Source organism: Phalangium opilio, unplaced genomic scaffold (assembly GCF_054372755.1).
Source record: "Phalangium opilio isolate 3A_F unplaced genomic scaffold, DU_Popi_V2 ptg000013l_1, whole genome shotgun sequence".
NCBI lineage: Eukaryota > Metazoa > Arthropoda > Arachnida > Opiliones > Phalangiidae > Phalangium > Phalangium opilio.
In genome coordinates this window covers 8,574,345-8,591,480 of record NW_028324148.1, presented here as the reverse complement: position 1 = coordinate 8,591,480, position 17,136 = coordinate 8,574,345, and the positions used below count along the sequence as shown (strand labels likewise).

General features: G+C 36.1%; 1 long non-coding RNA gene across 1 annotated transcript; it reads right to left on the bottom strand.

Moving 5' to 3' along the window:
- Positions 1–10,388: 10,388 nt before the first annotated feature.
- Positions 10,389–15,657, bottom strand: LOC149708814 (uncharacterized). Its single transcript, XR_016381222.1, has 4 exons — positions 14,777–15,657; positions 12,349–12,401; positions 12,127–12,247; positions 10,389–11,997 (listed from the first exon to the last, which is right to left on the bottom strand). It is a non-coding gene; the product is annotated as an uncharacterized LOC149708814 (long non-coding RNA).
- Positions 15,658–17,136: the final 1,479 nt, after the last annotated feature.

Here is a 17,136-nt window from a genome sequence, read left to right as displayed (position 1 = left end):
GAATATCTCGACCGTGAACTCTGAAGATTGAAGTGGAAACGGGGGCTGGAGACATGATTGTCAGTACATAGACAAATCCATCCCTAACTCCAAACCCTTCGGTTTCTTTCATAGACTACATATCAAGATACATCGTGCAAAACAGACCTAATAGAATCAGAATTCCAAATTGTAAACTAGAAATATGGCTAAGCTTATTACAAAATTATATTGCTCGTTCAGTAGCGTGAATAGATGTATGTAATCCATAAACAGCTTATATAATACGAATTAGTATAGTAGAATAGGAATGATCTATCTATCCATGAAACGCACACAGATGTTTTCAGTCGTTTTGTATGTACATCAGAATTTGTATTCATAATATCTAAATTTCATAAAACTCGCTCACTATTTTAGGCGACTCATCTTTTTTATGTTCCAAAAATTCCCTCTCCAAAACGCGGAGTAAAAATCTAAATGCTACGCGCCCGTGTCCAATTCACAGGGACACTAAAAAATCAACCTGCTTCTATAAAATAGTGCATTTTCCCCTTTACGTCACCGGAACTTCCTCTCTTCTCATTGGGTGAATTATTTGGTTGATGCGCTCGAGCCGTCACAGTGACGTGAAAGGTTATTGAAAGGAAAAGTGCCATTTTGAAGTTTAAAAATGGAGTCAGGGAAACGTCTTACTGGCCCTGAAAACGTAAAGAAACGCAAATGTCTCTTATCAACTATTAACTTGCACTATAATAATGAAATTGTTGAAGAAAATTTGAACGATAGAAGTAGTTTCGTAAACAAAACTAATGCAATTACAAAAGGAATGGACTTTGTGGTTACGTGCACCGCGTGCACTGAACGCATTGCAACTCTTTAACGCAAGGATTACTCACTCACTATTTCACAACGTCAGCAGCTAACAAATCAGTAACATATGAAAAAATCACTTCTGCCATCTCTGTGGTGGTTTCATAGTTCGGAATTCAAAATAGAAATAGTTCTTTTTTTGAAAGAAATATTCAATTCTGCATTATTTAACTTTTTACTCTCGAATCCCTGATATTATTTTAATAATCCTTGGCTAGCTGACACGTAAGCCACAAAGCCTGTAAAGAAATGCAATGAAAGATACAGGGGTAAGACGTTTTCAAAAAACACAAAATTGTGAAATGTTGCTTGTCCATTTTAGAAATAAATATTCAGTCTTTGTAAATTGGTAGTTTTTCTACCACCATTAATGGAACGGTATATTGAAAGAGGGAATTATAAATACAATCAATGTCTCAGACTTTCTCTAACTAGATCTTTCGACGATTTTGCGCTTCCTTTCAAGTATATCTAACCCAATTACAGTATGGTGTTCTCTCTTAGGCTTGACTCTATCTAAACTATACTTCGTCCAATAGTAAGCGTTGGCCGTCACTATACGTGTATTCAGTTTAATTCACTTCATCTTTAATGCGGTCATATCTGCGGACGGGGTTTGGAAACTGAGATTCTTCGTCGAACCGTGAAGACATCTATGAAATATTTTTCATCGTGAAAAAGTACCGAAACCCAAGGCAGTGACCATTCATTTTAAACGCGAATAGATAGAAGGGGCCCAGCCTTTGATTCCAAATCATACATCGTAATAAATTCCGGCACGGTACTTTTCGCGAATCTTTACTGGAGTGTTCCCAAGAAGACTTAGCAATCCTCAGCGGCTAGCAGCTGCTGACATTCTCGAGACCAGATTCCCTTCTCCATTAACGGGAATGAGAGGGCCCTGTGCTGTGGTTCTACTATGTGGGAGAGTGTGGGTTACGCAATCTGCTTCGTCCCCTTCCAGTGTTCCGTCATCCTTGTTGGCCCGCGTGGATCTCTGGCTCTCCGTCTACCCTTCTCAATAGATAGGAAGGAACTTCGGGGATGCTTCGAAATTACCATATAATTTCAATTTATATATTTATGTCGGAAATAACCTCGAATCGATAGGGATCATAAAATTATTCCACCGTTCACTAATGTTTTAAACATAAATTTATCCCAGAGCATTCTACTTGTGAGTGGTCTGTCTCAAATATCGAGATTATGATTTCTTTTCTTTCTACTTTCGCTCGAATTCCTATATTTTAGATGGTTGTAACTGGTAATTAGATATTTAGGGTTATATTTAATTAGCAATAATACTTTCAAAAGACCCAATAAATTTGGAAAATCAAACTATTTCAGACACCATTTATAAACTGAGTCCTTTTTAATGGACATTATCATAAATATGAAATTTACCATATTTCGAAAACAAAGAGTTGGAAAGTTTAATACTGAAACATACTCTATCCAGGTTATTTTATATTTGTAATCTAAATTAATTTCTAGTGTTTCCTTTTCATAGAAATATTAGACATGACCGATAAACGACTTAACCCGATACCGATTGATACCGGTACAAACGACAACCAATATAGAGATCTATTCACCCAATACTTGGACCGATACCGATAGTTTTAGGCGGTACCTCCATTTACACGAGTATTAAAAATATCACAAAATAATTAAAATTAAAGAGTTACTATGGCAAATAATTGTTTGTCAAAATATCATATAATCATTGTTTTATACGAAAAACTGGCGTAAAATGAGAGAGCCTTTAGTCCATGTATGTTAAAAATTCACCCAATATTGAATTAATTATAATCGCTTTAAAAAACTATTTTAAATACTTCAGAATTCCTAGAATTTATTTACTTTCTCAAAATTACTTGTAGTACTACCATTGATGGTTCATATTTTAAGTCGTGGTGCAAAAGCTGAGAGTTAGCCTAACACTCTATTATTAAGTTACCACGAACAAGTAGCTAAAGACAAAGAATCTAATGATACTTGAGAATAATATGTAACTTTCGTCCTTCTGTACAGAATGACTTAACTAAAAATATTTTTCAAACCAGAAATTACATCTCTACCATTTATTAAAGGGACATTATTGACAGAAATTTAGTATTTTTATTCTGATTCCTTATGTTGAAATATGCCGCCCTGAATGTTTTTCTGATTTTTTGAAGAGCTATTTATAGTATTAAACAATAATTGATATTTTGTATCCAAAACATGAATTTGAATTTTGGTAAAGCGACCTACCGGCCAATCAGCGTCCGCGATTTATAAGAAGCAATTTCAAAGATTTTCTCATTTAAGTCGTCTGCCAGGGTGGGAAATAAGGGTTTTTTTAAAACTGGACATTGGGCCAACGACCCCCTTGGCCTGGAATAAATAAACTGGTCCATGACCAGGGCACGTCGTCTGCTAAACTAAAAAGTGGATAATTAAAGTATTTGATTTTTCGTCTGGACTCTGGTTACCCTTGAATTTTCTTAGTGGTCCCATGGACCACTGACTCCCCTCAGATTTAATTTTGAAACTGGTCCAGGCAATTTTTAAACTGGTCATTTGCCCTGTGCCACCGCCTTATTTCGCACGCTGTCGTTTGCATAAGGTTCGGAAATCTATATTCTACTTTTTAGAACTCGAAAGAAAGCCGCGAGTTTGATCGTTTAAGCAACAGCGGACAAGGAGCATTAATAATTAGCTTTATGCTTTTACGTTTCACTTAAACTCAAATATTTCTCTTAAACTTACTATATTAAAATGCGGCGTGTTGTAATTTTTGTTGAATGTCTGGTTATTAGTCTAAGGAATGGGAAGATCCGTGTTCTTTGTGACGTTCGGGATTGAAAAAATTAAAAAAAAACCCATCTTTTAAACCTCAGCAGGCACTCGAATTAGAAAAATTCCAAGACCCATTTCTTTGCACGATGATCGTTTCAGGTATTGAGGATGATCCGTTAAGACTCTTACTACTCAACAAGGATTAATGCTCTGGACCTAAAAACAACAATAAAAATGAGTAAAGCACATGAAAAATCTCCAACACACACGAACAAGTAATGGCAACCACACAAATTCAAATTCTACCATCAAGTGCGCCAACAATCGATCCTATACAACGTCGCCGTGATAGAAGATACCGCACAGGACACGTACGGAAAGGAGTGCATGCTTAACAAACCCCATTGACACAACAGTACCAACAACGCTTCTAGCCTCAATTTAGGCAGACAACGCAACAGAATGCATAGCGACGACAATCCTCATGCACAAACTTCGGCACGAACCACAATCCACGATAGTGCCCACCCATAGGCACCACATGTGCAAAATGCCACAGGTAGGATCATTGAGCAGCAGCGTGCCGTTCAGTATCAGAAATTCACATTCAACTCAACACAGACACGCCACCATTGGAAGGAAGACGACTACACCGCTTCAAAAAACTCATTGACAACAAGTACCCTAGTAAGTTTTTTGAAGACGACACAACCATGTACCTAAATAATCACAGTTTAAACCCATTACAAAATACTCCGCTTACGATGGATGAAGCACAAGAAAATCTTCATGCTATTCCACAGACCACATTACACAAGAAGAGCTTTTCAGTGATGAAATGTATGAAAATGTCTATCTATTTAACACACTCTATAAATTCAAAATAGAAACGGGATCTCGGGTAAATATAATCACACGCCAAAGGTGCCGATTGGGCAGCGGTACCGTTCAGTATCGGAAATCCACACACTCGAGTACCCCCATCAAAAAATGGTGTGCAAGTAGATTCCAAGAAAGTAGAGGCCATATGCTCACTATCACCACTACGTAACAAAAAGGCACTTCAAAGATTCCTTAGAATGGTGAACTATGTATGTCGTTTCATCACAACACACGCACAAGACACAAACCCCTGTAGGGGGACAAATAAAACCATACTAAAAAACTATAAATGGAATGCATCACACCAAAAACATTATGATAGACTTAAGGAAAAGATATCGACAGCTCCCATATTACACTTTTATGACCGAAAGCTGCCTGAAGTCATATCAAACAGGGGTAGGAGCAGTATTTCTTCAAAACAATCAGTCAGTAGCATATACCTCCACCACATTTACAGAATTAAGAGTAGATGTGCTCAAATCGAAAAGGAGATGCTCGCCATGATGTACGAGTGTGAACATTTTGAAAACTACATAGCTGCCGAGCAAGTTACAATTCAGACTAACCTTCACCCGCTAATGGCAATCATCAAGAAGCCGATGCACCTTCTTTCACCACGCCTACAACGCTTACTACTAAGACTATATAGATTCAACCCCCAGCTAGTATAGGTTCCGAAAAGTCAACAATATGTTGCGGACACACTTTCGCGAGCGCCACAAGAACACCTGAACATAGAAACCCACGCTCTAAATGCTCCGCGCACAACTATATATGCAGTTTCAACACTAGCACTCGTAAGACAAACATACGCTCCTGAACAAGACGCGGAGTTATCACAAGTGAAAGAAAACATAAATGAAGGATGGACGCAGCACAGAAAACCGGTGCAAACTGAAGCTCAACCATTCTGACAGTTTCAAACAAAACTACATGAAATAGATGGAACAATGTTAATTATACCCAAGGCTCTACAACAGGAACTCCTCAAAGAAATACATGGCGCTCATCAACAAATAAAAAACCCGAGCGCAGAACAAGTGTTCTGACTTAAAATGATCACTTACCTAACTCAATACATACAAAGCTGCGCCACATGTCGAAGTGGGAACCTTACAAATCGCAAACAGCCAACCAAAACCCCACCTAGTTTCCCAAAAGCCCTGGCAGGTAGTAGGCACGGACTTATATCAAGTTAATCCAAATTCATAGAAGCCATGGGACTAAATACTAAAATACACCAATGCTCAATTATCGTGGTAATTTACCAGGGTAAATTACTCCGGAAATGACCAGGGTAATTACCTTTTTCGTAATTTACCCGGGAAAATCGTAAATTACAGTTACCCCGATAAATTACTCTGGTAATTTACCGATTTAGAGCCCTAGCTCTCGATCCGGCTTGTAGAATCAAGTTAAAAAGTAAAATAGGGCCGAAGTCCCTTTAATTTTGACTCTCAAGTAGCCAATTCTGATACTATAGAGCTATGCGGGAGACCAACACTTATGCATTATAGAGTTATGATATATAGTACTTTCTCTTAATTGCCTATTGGGATGGTAATGATGTCTTTACATAGCTTGCTAGATGTATCTTTTAGTTTTAACCACGAGAAGGCAGAAAAATAATTACGTTTTTAAAGATATCGTGAAGGGTGTTTTAGCAAAGTATTGGAAGCTCAGTTAAGCCATAAGAAGTGAACTGGGATGAGCGGTTTTTTCATTCTTAAACTTAAATCAATTTTAATGGCCGCGAATCTTTTTTTTTCAAAACCAAGAAGCTTTTTGTTTCCTAGCATCTATAACGTGTTAAAGAGTTTTTTCTTACTTTAAATGGGCGCGGTAATTAAACGAAACCCTAATCTTCGACGGTTATAGTATAAAAAGTCATTTTGAGGGTGAAAGCTTGGGGTTGTTAGATTAGGAGAGCAAATGGAGACTAAAGAGAAAAGGGTTATGAGAAACAAGACGGGAAGTTTTACTAACGAAACCATTTTACCTAACCTTCCAAGAAGACCATGTTCGATCGTTTCAGTAGAAATGTAATTATTTACTTTACACATGTTTGACTTTCGATGTTGTTGCGAATTGGCTTCAAAAATATCTCAGTTGAGTTAAAATTCATATTTAACTAGTGCAAGCAGCTTTGAAACGGTAAAACAGAACAGTGATTCCCAAGATTTTCGAATTTCCGACACATCTTTCCTCGATTAAAAAATTATAGAACATCATTTCACGTGACGTTTCATTCCGATGTCAGAGAACATCATTATGAACAAATTGTTCTTAAAAATGAAACAAACATTGAACGGATACGACCGTTTAATTTCAACTTTGATAAGGATTTGATATTTGTTTTTAGCTGAAAATGTGAATATTTAGCCCAATAAGTTAGCTATGCTTATTGAATAACAAAACTATTTCTAAAACGGAAAATAGGAGATAGGCATTGACTTGATGAAAGATATCTGTAGCTTAGAACTGGCTTTGGCTTCATAGAGTTTAGCGGTACGATGCTTTAACTAAAGCAACCGCACGATGGCATAACTGTATTGACAAAAGTGATTTGTAAATAGCTATTGCTCAAAATATATGACATGCATGTATCACAAAGCTTCACTTTTTGAAATGGTATTAAAAAAAAGAAATATTTCAATACCCTGAATAACGAGAAAGATGTAATGCATAGCTATATCCGGATAAATAACCAAGTTTCGTATTAAACCATTGTATAACGAGACAATTACCATTTTTACATTAGTTTGCTCAAAACATATTAGGATGGAGCTAGAAACAAATCAGTGAAAAAATGCTGGAGTGTAGAACAAAGTAGAAACGGGAGAACTGGGCTTCTGGGAGAAGAAGGGAATTAGGGGTGTTCCAAAAACGTCAATACGCCCGTTAGACTCGCAACCGTGAACCACAGTCAAAGGGAGTGCTCTTTCGAGTTGAAGCCCATCAGTGAACGAACGTTCCGAAGCCTCGGAGGGACCCTGAAAATGGGTGGTTAGCTAGAGTGTCTCTAGCTAGACAAGATGGCCGCCATTGATGAGATTTGGGCTTAAGGGATTTCGGACGAGTTCAGTCTTACGTGACTGCTGCAGAGACCTCCGCATGCAGTCAATTCTCGGAATGAGCAAAAGACCGTAGATTTATTTGGTTCTTTTATAAATATATAGTACCCTGAAATTGTTACTGTATGTGGAACTCGTCTACTTGTATAAAAATTGCGTAAACCTTTAATATCAAATTAAATTACCTGATTCACGAGTGCTACTTGTATTCCATTGAATTAACTGGGTCGAATTTGAATTATCATTTATAATTTGAAATCTCCTGAAAAAATGTTTTTCTATTATCATGACTACAGAATGTTTGGTTAGACTGGTTATGAAAATAGCTAATGTATCTAGATAAAAGCAAAAATTACAATTCCTTTCAACAATTTTTTAACTTTTTTTTAATAACTTTTTTACCTAAAAATTTGTTGGTACATATCATATTTTAAATTAATTGCAACAAAATCCTGATGAAAGAAAAACGAAAATATCATCAGTAAAGCTAGCATCACACATTTGATATTATTTTATGTCAATTTATAGATAACTTTATTATATCAAGAAAGTATTCGTTAAAAATTAGGAAAGAATATTATTTCAGTTCAAACAGCCGTTATTTTAAGAACTAAATCAAAAAATCAATTCCAAAGACGATCAAAGCGCCAATAATGATATTGTTTCGCTTAGAGGCGTGGCCTATATTAATGATTAAATGTCAAAGTAAGAAGTTAAAAAAAACCACGTGTTTGCTAGTTTGTTTTGCACTGCAAAAGAAGGCAGGTCTAGTATAGTTTTTTTGTTAGGATATGACGCCAAAGAGGTTATAAAGAAAGGGAGTTGAAGGCAGGTCTAGTATAGTTTTTGTTAGGATGTGACGCCAAAGAGGTTATAAAGAAAGGGAGTTGAAACTAGCTGCTTTGGCCAGACATTTTAAGAGTTCTCGTTTTTTTTATTTTTTTGTTATATATATTTCTCCTAATATTCAGTTTACCATATTTCAACTAATAAGCGAACCAAGATCTCATTCACGTAAAGAGAGAACGTTCCAGTTTACCTTCATCTTCGCTACCATCAAGTACTACCTAGTCCCCTCCCTAAAAAAAAAATCCCGCCATTTTATCGATACACTAACACCGCCTGGTGGACTATCCATTCATTATTTATCGAAATTGTCGTTCTCGATCTCGATGTGAGGGAGACTGACTCCAGAATTAGTAGAAATGTTTATTAAAGCAACAGTTGATAGTGCTGGTTATGTCGATATAAATAAGACCGAATAGTAAATAGTAAAATAGACAATAGTTATTAGATTATTATAACAAGAAAGGCCACTATTATTTTCCTTAAGTGTCAGAACAACCAAGGCTTACGTTTGAAACTTCAGGTAAATAGCCATATTTTAATGTAATACCACGTTATTTTTATCTGTCCCTACCCCGATTGATAAAAAATATATTTTTAATAAGGCCGATCCGATGTTATTAATCTGAATCGTATACTAATACTTAACATTGTTGCCAATAGTTTCTTTCAACTTCTTTCCTAGGCCGACTCTCGAGTAGAGCTCGGCATTTTCGATCAATTATCCACTTTATTTTATTTTTATCCATACCCGGAAATTATCCACAGAACTTACATGTTAAATCGTATTATAATCCACAAATTTGTTTATAAATAATCGGTTATCCACCAATTTGTGGATAATTGATCGAAAATGCCGAGCTCTACTCTCGAGTCGCTACTGGCCTGTCCATTTAACATTTTATTCAGTAATTTGAGGTTAGTAGGTGGCGAGCTAAACCATACCCCACTCGATCACGCGCGTCACGACGCAAGCTGCTCTCGCTATAGCTATAGCGCGAGCAGCGCAGCGTCTGGGAGCGCAGAGCGAGTGGGCTATGGCTACACCGACCTAAACTAGGCCCCTCCCAGAAAAAAAAGATAACTCTGACTTCATGGAAGCGGAATAGACTGACTCGAACGTTCTCTCTTTACGTGAATGAGATCTTGGAGAACTAATAATAATGGAAACTTTAACGAACAGTGGAAGGAAAAACACAAAAGATAATAGCACTTTATCAGAAATTTTCTCTTTGAACGTTCTTAGGTCGCATATGTGTTCTGTGTACTCCATTGCAATGAATAAATAAACCGAAATTGGGGATATTTCGATGTATGGTTTTTTTCGGGCAGACATCATTCTGCAAAAATTGCTCCAATGCCAAGACCATTAAACACATGGACTGGGGAATTATAAGTTTTTCTACTGGCATCGCCTGTCAACGCCTCTAGCGGAAAAGTCCCGAAACTATTCGACTCATAGATAATGTTATCGCTATCACTTGAGTTGAAAAAGTTTCAATTTTGGTCGTGGCTGCCGCTTGAGAGGCGCTGCCCTAAAAGAGCCATGCACCGTATCTCCATTCCGGTCCATATGTGTTTAATGGTCTATTAGCGTTTTCCTTAGTGTCCTCGCGGAGCGCTCCCAAGGAGCAATAAAAATGGTAGTAGTAGTTTCCAGCTTCGTTAAAGACTGTTTTTGAAGAATAGGATCTCCTAGTTTTATTCCTCCATGGGAGCGCTCCGCGAGGAACCAAAGGAAAACGCTATAAGTCCAATGCTAATTATTCCATTGTCAATATTTTGGATAACTGTGAGAAATATTCAAGCTGTTAGATACGTGACAGAAATATGGTTTGTTTGCTAATTTTTTTATTCGCGACTTACTTGTAAATCTGCATAAACAATATCCACTCTTGATTTCTTTTTTTCAAAGTTAGTGCAATCACGATTGAAAGACGATGGAGCAAAATTACGTGAGATACCAAATACCACATTGCATTGCGCAAAATCTTGTTTTCAAAGTCGTTTACAAATTTCTTAATTTTTGTGGTGCCTTCGACGAACGCCTAATATATACTCGGAGAAGTCGAATTATATTTTCACTAAGACTACTTATCGTTAACGTATTCTTGGCCGATGTTCTGAGAGCGATCGTTTTTCGAATATATAATCAATGGAGTTCAGCACATTTATTCTCGTCACTGTTTCAAGTATGCGTTCTATTGAAATGGATCTATATTGTTAACGGCGCTTTGTACGGAGATTTAACCAATAGTTGTTTAAGACAACTTCTAAAAATGCACATAAACTGTAACTCCAAAATGCCAACCCTAAGTCTTGTTGAAATACTATATGCTTCGTTTAATGTTATCTATGTTTTGTTCTTTATTATTCCCATGGCAATGAACACGTCTTACTTTATTGATTACTATTATTCAGGATTGATAATTCTGTCGCGTTATCAGCACTTACTATATTTTTTTTGGTTTCTACGTCTCGTTGGCTATCTGTTTATGTTTACCTTTATAAACGCAACTCAAGCTTTAATCGCGTTCACAATTGCAAGTTTGAAGACTGATATTGTAAATTGGGGCCAGTTTATGTCTATCTCGCGAAATGACGTTCAGGTTTTAGCAAGAACACATAATAAATACCTTGAAATTATTTCGGAATTGGATTCAAAATTACGATTACCAGTTTTTATTTTCACCGTTGAATGGGTATTGAAATTCTGTTTTAAGTGGACCACAATATTCGAAAACACCACAACGCATGATTTTGTGGAAATTTTAGACGCCATAATGAACATTTTTCACACCGGAACTGTGGGCTTCGCGTTATCTTTAATGTCTGATTGCACCGAATTCTTGATCTTCTGTTGCCACAAGCGAACCGCGAAACATGTAACGGTGTCTCAAAAGATCGCAATGGCTGAAAATTACTTATGCGCTAAACTGAGAGTCCCTTTTAACTTTACGTTTTTAGGTTGTATTCCATTAGACCGTAGTTTTTTGCTGTCAATTTTTCTAGGGGCTGTATCATATTTCATGTTTACATTAAGTCTAGTCCCTAAGCAGTTGATGCAATATGACAATGGCACTTTAAACGTATCTAATTGCTTTGATCTTTTCAAACAATGTGCTAGGAACGCAACTTAAATGTAAAATTTTTAGCACATTTCAAAGGAAACATTCTTCTAAAATAAACATACTCACTTAAAATAATAACTGGAATTTTCAAATATTAAAATTAATCTCTTAACTATTAAGTTTAAATCACTTTTACCATTTTGAACCTAACTGAACGTTTATTGGGTGTAGTAAATTAAAATAATAAATGTGTAATTCCATTATCCTTGATACTCCTTTGTTAATTTTACTTTTTAAGTAATTAAGGCACATAACGTTTTATAGAAGGTTCAATATTTTAGTATTTATATGTAATTTTGGTCATTGCATATTATTTCCAAGTCCATTTTACTGTTGAATTGTATTGTTTATGAAAGTCATAACCTTGGCTGTTATTGATTGAAATTAGTAAGTAGTAAAAACAAGGGGATTTCTTCACAGGTTTCCTATATTTATGCGATTGAGTTAATTATATTTTCCGAAAAGTCGTCACAAATGCAAATATGTTACAGTTTGGGATAATCATGAGAAATGTCGCATTCTGGGATTAAAAATGCATAATACTTTATTTTTACCTGTACTTGTTTCTTTCCACCTCGTCACCTTAGGAAATCACTCCCATGTTGTCTTTCGTGCCTCTGCTCTATGGAGGTCTGTCATATTTGTGCCACTGTCATTTATTTTTTCTTGGAGTTACTAAGTATCATGTATACCAGATTAGAATGGAATTGATCTTTCGTCGAATATTACATACACAATATAAAAATAAACTAATTTCAGTATTAGGTAATGCTTACCAATACTCAAATAGTAGCGAACACATTTATCACAACCTTAACTTGTGAGATTTCTGTAAGAAAATTAATATCCAATTTATAATTAAAAACAAGTTGGGAAACTAAAATCAATCTCTCCGAATCGAGACGCAATTAAGATGTTTTTCTTAAATAAGTAAATATATGTAACTGATATTAATTATTTTAATCGTAATTAATTTAGCTCAATTATAGTTAAATCATTTAAAACATAGCTATTGTTGACGTTCGAATTCAAGCGTATGCCTCTTTATCAAATCAGTTGGGTGAAGATTTGGTGGAAACCCTGCCATTGGGAGGCTAGACGTTCCTCATAACCGTAACGATGATAATTACACACGGACACACAGACACGTCCAGTGTAATACCTCTCCGTGACGTCATCGTCAGTCGGAGAGGTAATAACGTGTTGTAAGTTATACATACTAAAGATTAGCAAATAAGTACTTGGATAATACAAAAAAATTTAAATTTTCTTGAAGATTTTTGAAAAATTTAACTCATATTTTTTCACTAGTTTGATACTCATTTTCATGAATGCCATTTGATGGGCAACTGAAAATGATACACTTATGCTATAAGCGAACCAGGGAATTGAAAATGCTGAATTTTGTCCTGGCCAATACGGTTTCATGGTATTTCAAGTTGAACTTATATAAATCTTACATCCTAAATGTTAATGGAAGTGTATATACTTTTTTTCTGTTGAAAATAATTGATAGTCAAAGGTAAAAATTTTAAAATTATGCATCGTGACACATGGGTGATGAATGAGTGAATTTCCAAGAACGCCACTATTCTTCATTGATGCTCAAATACACCATAGAAATGGTATTTCAAAAGTTTATCGTCCCAATTTAAAAATAAAAGAATTGGATTGAAAGTTCTAGCAAAATCCTTTAAGCCACTGCCAACAGTGCGAGTAAAACTATATATTGGGTCTTTTCCGAAATCCAATACGAGCTGGACTTCAAATCGGATCTCGAGTCGCACTCGCGCTTTATATTTTATCTTCGAATCTTTAGCCAATATCAGTAAGGGCAGGATATAGTACGGAATACAGGAAACAGTTACTTTCTTTTGTAGTAACAGTATACGTTGACCGAATACTAGTGCCTATTCGAGCACTGCCTTTGATATTCACCACGAAAATACATTGTATACGGTAGAAATTTCACCTCCAGTCTTCTTTAATCGAAGCATTCCCATCCGAATTTTTTTTCGTACACCGACTGTTCGTCAAAATTGGGGTGGACGGAGCTAGAGATTTTTTTTCGTTCATTTCAAGTGCAGCGTTCAGTACCTACAGGTCTTTCCGAGGGGTCGGACGTTTTGGAAAAAGTGTACCGGATTTCGAAATCCAATTTGATTTTTTTCGGATTTCGTTTGATTTCATCTGATTTCGTTTGATTTCATAATTCGATAAAATCCAATGGATTTCATTTTGAGATTTTTTTTCCCGTGATTCCGTCGGATTTTGCTATTTTTCCCGAGATTTCGACGGATTTTGCTATTTTTCCCGTGATTTCGACGGATTTTGCAATATTTCTCTTGATTTCGTTGGATTTTGAGATTTTTCCCGTGATTTCGTCGGATTTTGTGATTTCTTTGGATTTTGGATTTCGTGAATTTTGTAATGGATTTCGCGAATTCTTTACTGATTTTGTTATTTCTTTGTTGATTTCGTGATTTCTTAGGTGATTTTGTGATTTCGTTAATGATTTCGGATTTTTTATGGGATTTTGAAATCAGCATTGATTTCGGATTTCTTAAGTTGGATTTCGCGGGTAGCGTACGGGATTTCATGAAGACCGACCCCTCGTGTCTTTCCCTATAGTTATTGGTGATACTTTAAAAAGACTATTTCAGGAGGTGTTTCATTGACTGTATAGTTATAAGGCAGGTGGTCGAACATCCCGTCTGAACGCTAGCCTTTTTAGAGCCACAGTGCTACTTCTAAACTGTATTTTGATTTTGACTGATCTCAATGTCTAGGGATTCATCCACAGTAGTGGTCTAAGTCCACGAACGAGCTGTCACGCGGAAAGGTTTCTCTAAAGATTGATATTCGGAATGATATATTTACTACGACCAATTCTATATAAATCACTTAATGATCGAAATAAGGGATGAAGCAACCTTATTAAAAGAAACGAAAATATTTTAGCCCAATTTTTTTTTTGTAGAAATTAATATCAAACACACGTTTGTAAAAATAATTTAATGGGTATTTTCCTACAACATAAGTAAACTAACGAGAAAGAAGAAAAAACCTCTATTATACCTTTCTTCTTACATTAGCCTATGATACCTGCATATCTCACTTAACCATAATAATCCCTTCGAGTCTTAACTCTCTTGTGTGGTTTTAAAATTACATATCTAATTTTTAATTAAATTTAAATTCTACCTCATAAAACGTTGAAAAGCTTTACGGCTTGAAACAGCAGTCAAGATCTATCAAAGCCATTACTAAAACGGCTATGGTTTAAACACTGTACGTGAAGCGCAACATAAATGAAGCCATGATATCTGTCAACAATTTCATCTGATTCAAATGAGTGATATAATGAACCACCAAAACAAACAACTTGATCTCTGCTTCACAAATACTCATACTTGTCAGGTTAAAACTGCAGAACTAGATCTCATACCGAGAGACCGATTTCACCCACCAATAGTACTTGCGTACCATAAACAACCAGTCACATCACGAATTAGGGATGCAAAGTACGATTTTCGCAAAGCGGACTTTCTAGGAATTTTTTGTTACTTCAGAGACAGTGACTGACCTCTAAAGACGTGTACTATTGCGCTTGACTACCGAGATAAACAAAGCACTCAAACTTCATATTCTAAAAACACAAAACAAAACACTGCTCGCAGGAACTTATCCTACTATCCACATTGGTCCTCTGAAGAACTTATCAAAACCCTCAAGAAAAGAAATATTATTATGAAAAGTACCAAAACATACTCCAATCCCAAAGACAAGGAAAACTATAAACACAAGCAAAAAAATTATTAAAAAGAGATAAGCTAAACTACTCGAACCATATAGGAGAATCGGTAAACAAGGACCCGAAGCTATTTTGGTCTTATATAAACAAGAGAACTGAAGAAAAGAAACAGCATATCGTTCTCACGAAAAACGATACCTTATACACCGATAGCACCGGTATAGCAAAAGAATTCGCTAAAACCTTTGCCAAAATCGCGGATGACAATGCAGATCCCAGAACTAAATGTACCAATTATAATCCGATCGTAGATACATTCTCTAGATTAACAATCACCAATGCCGATACTACAGTTTCCATAAAAAACTCAAAATTCGTTTCTCAACTGGGAATGACAGGATACCCAACTTAATATTAAAGGGTTGTCATGACATCTTGGAACCTCTTTTAACACATATCTTTAACCTTTCCCTTTAACAAGGCACATTTCCGGAACAATGGAAAACAGCTATCGTTTCACCAGTATTTAAAAAGGGATTTAGCGGAGACGCCAAAAACTATCGGCCAATTTCACTCTTAAGTTCCCTCAGCATGGTATTTGAGACAATCATGTACAAATATCTCTACTCATGGTTCTCCAACAACTTACCAGACACACAACACGGTTTCGTACAAGGCAGATCTGTCGAGACCAATCATCTCTCCTTTATGGAGGAAGTTAAACCAATAGTCACGCAAAGAGGACAAGTGGATGCAATCTACATAGACCTCTCAAAAGCATTCGATCGTGTCTCACAACCCATTTTACTGGCCAAACTACGAACATATGGAATCAGAGGGTCTCTCTTGGGCTGGATCAATAGCTATCTATCAGGATGACATAATATCATAAAATGCAATGTCGTCACGACAAACATCTCGTACCAAGTCAATTGTGGAATATTGTTTAATATTTACATAACAGATCTACCAACCTCGATACAGCATTCATCACTATAGCAATTTGCAGACGATCATAAGTTAGTTAGTAAAATAAATAACATAACTGACTGCGAAAATTTACAAAAAGACTTAAATGATCTATCTACTTGGTGCCTAAACAATAACCTTCCTATAAATATAGGAGAAACTGTTATAATCACTTACACGAGAAAACTAAAACGAATCACCTACAATTACACTTTAAACTCAAAAATTCTAAAGCGCGAAAAACTAACAAAGGACCTTGGGAGCTTTTTTGACTCAAAACTTAATTTTAAAGACCAACAACACTATATAGTCGGGATTCTCGGGAAATGTCGCCGCATCCTAGGATGAACTCTTAAGCATGGTTTTCACTCGGCGTAAATCACGACTTTTCGCCCGACGTCAAGCGACAACCGAAAAAAAACCTAGTTACGCTGGACAGAAATTACGTTGAGTGTGACGATATTAGTGTAACCACGCTTGCGATATTTCTAAAGTCGCCCCATGTGGCCATAAAAGCCTTGGCTAATACTAAGAATAACTACTACGGTTACTTAGGATCAATCATACTTTTATTAAACTAAATTAATTACCAAATACCGACTTGTATTTAATACAACTTAAACATAATTACTATTAACGGATGAAGTCCAATACTAGGGCAAAGCCCTTCGCTCAAGCGAACTACTACATCTTAGTAGTGAAGAAAGACTGACTTAATAATGATAAGCAGTCGACGCTTATATAGTACGGGAAAGGTCAGAGGTAACACAGGGTGTTAATCCTCTATGTAACCTTACACCCCTGGAGTAGAAACTCAGGAGGTCCCTTAATTACTACGGAA